Below are 2,774 nucleotides of genomic sequence, written 5' to 3'. Positions count from 1 at the left end.
GGGCGCGCGCGCTGGGGTGGGCTGGGGTATTTCAGGGAAGCGTTGCCGCGGGAGAGTCAGTCGGGGTGGCGGGCGGTGTCGGTCGGGACTCTGCTTCTCGGGGGTGCCGGATACGGACGGGGCGGGGGCGTTGCTGTCCGGGCGGATGCGGGCGGGGGCCGCTCTCGGTCTCAGACTCTCAGTGGGATCGGGATGGCTTCGGGTGGCGGGATTCGATTGGGACCCGGTGAGCGCGTGCGGTGCGAGGAGAGGGGAGTAGTGTTCCGTGCCGGCCCGTGCGACTCCGATGCAGGGGGGTGGAAGCTGTGTCACGCGTTGGGGATTGTGGTGGGGAAGAGTGTGATGATTAGTGGCGTGCGTGTTCAAAAGAGAAAAACAAATGGTGGCGTGCGTGCTACCGGATGTCCTGGTCACGGTGCTGGAAAAGGTGCCGCGGTGGGTTAGGCCGTTGGCAGTACGTTGGCGCTGCCGAATCAGGTTCGTTGGTCAACTGGCATTTGAATTTTGATCGATGGCTCATCTGGTTACGTGAGCAGCAATATCTTAGCAGTGTCAATGTGGTTCGCTTTCTCCTTCTATAAAGCTAAGGTACGCAATTTGCGTACCCTCGAAAAAAAAATGTGGTTCGCTGGCGTTTCACTCAAAGTAAGCCAGTGGAGCGAGTCAAGAAACACTTAATAATACGTGGAGTTGATAAGCAGGCCAAGTGTTTTATAAAGTCGACCTTGCGTAGGCGTGACAGCGTGAGGTTTACTGACTTGGCGTACCTGGCGTTTATTAGTGGAGCGAGTCATGGAACTTCTCCTCCGTGTGAAGAACAATCCTGGCCACGGACGGCTCACTGCTTCTGCATCTTGCTTTGATATATAGCAGCTATATACTGAAAATCCGACTGCGTGGACATCGCTAGCTTATGATTTGGTGGACCATGACGTGCCCTCTACAACATTATAGTTGTGATTGCCTAAGCTTCTACTGGTACTTGGAACGGGACAGTTTTCTAACGAACCTTCCTACTAAATTAGACCGATAGATAATACTCTTTGTCTTAAAATGTGTGTTTCAATTTTAATACAACTTTGTATTAAAGTTAATATAAAGTTGAGACATTTATTTTGGGATGAAGGAAGTAGAATAATAGATGCTTCACGAAGCATTTGAGTGACACCAACGAGGCCACGCCGACGACCACCACCCTCACGCGTGCACAGCTAGTTCGGTGATAAGCTAAAAAGACGAGCAATTCGGGTACGACAGACACATCCGTGCGTACATCAAAGATAGCATGTTCCCTGTCCCTGAAACTCACACATAAATGAGAAGACATGCAGCTATATCCCCAGTCCTTTTCCGATAACAATGCCTAAGCAACTGCTGATACAAAGAATGCAGGACGTTCTGGAGAAGATCATCGAGACGCCGGTATGAATCCGGAGGGCGTTCTAGAGAGCTTGTAGCAGGGAGCACACGTTCTCTATGCAAGCAGGGTAGAAAGGCACACGAATACGGTTAAGGAATGCACATAGTACCATCAATCGAGTTTGCTAGTTTTATTTTACTCCCTCCGTCCCAAAATAAATGTCTTGAAGTTAATACAAATATGTACTAGAGCTAGTACAAAGTTGAGACACTTATTTTGGGACGGAGGGAGTACTTAATTCAACTAAAACCTAGTTGCTCCCGCGGGTGGCTGGGCGAAACCCTAGCCGTCGTCCGCACCTTTTCCTCGGACCCCTCCCCACACCGCTGCCGGAGGGCGCCGCCGAGCGAAACCCAACTGATGTCGGCGGCGGCAGGGCCCCTTATCCCTCCTCCCCTGGTGGCTACAACACGGAGTGTGGTGGGCAGGCGGGGAGCGTGGCGTTCCTGCAGGGCGTTGTGGCGGCATCTCGGACGGCCCGGCCTTGGGCGCGGTGGTGCGTGGACACGACGATGGCTGCGTGGCGAAGGTGGCGGGGCGGGTCAGGACGGCGTGATGGCGGGGCAGCTGGTGCCGGTTCCGCCAGATCTGGCGCTTGGAGTCATGGGTTGTGGGCAGCAAGGGCCGATGTACTCCGCCGTGGCGGCGATGGCGGCGGGGTAGTGGAGGCAGCGGTGTGGTGGCGGTCCATTTGCTCTTGTCGCATCACGACAATGATCTGCATGATCAGTCCTCCTTGATCTGGCCGTCGACATGTTTTGGAATTACTGCCGAAGATCTTGCCCAAGGCTATTTGGATCGCATAGTATCCGGTCGTGCTCATCCATATCGCCCTACGTGGCTCCAGGGGGGTGCGGTGCAAAGCTATGTTGTTTATTGACACCATGGGACATGTCGACATCTCAATTTCCATAGCACAGACAGCGGCAGAAAGTCTTGATGGCTAAGATTGGAGGATCAGTAAGGCGGAGGGAGCCTTATAGGCGATGTAGTCAGCCTGGCGTTTGATAACTTTCAGTAGCAACAGTGTTAAATGGGGGCTGCAACATAGGAGGATTTCATTGTTGGTGGTGCTCCTCGGGTGCCAAGTCATGACTTTCAGGGTAAAAACCTAAGGTCTGGCCTTCATTGGTTGTGTCTGGCAATTGCCTTGTTGAAGATATTGTTTTGAGAGCTCGGTCTTTCTCGAGGGTGAAAACCTATGATCATAGATCGGGTGATGACATCGCTCGTGCAATGTTTCCTTCTTGAAGGCGTCGCTTTTGGAGCCTTTTATGATTTCCGGTTGTTGCAGGTGCTGTCTTTGGTGGTGGTTGTGTGCTGATGCTGAGAGGAGTTGATCACTTTGGCGAGG

This window comes from Triticum dicoccoides, chromosome 2B, assembly GCF_002162155.2.
Source record: "Triticum dicoccoides isolate Atlit2015 ecotype Zavitan chromosome 2B, WEW_v2.0, whole genome shotgun sequence".
Classification (NCBI taxonomy): Eukaryota; Viridiplantae; Streptophyta; class Magnoliopsida; order Poales; family Poaceae; genus Triticum; species Triticum dicoccoides.
Note: the sequence above shows the minus strand (reverse complement) of the source record.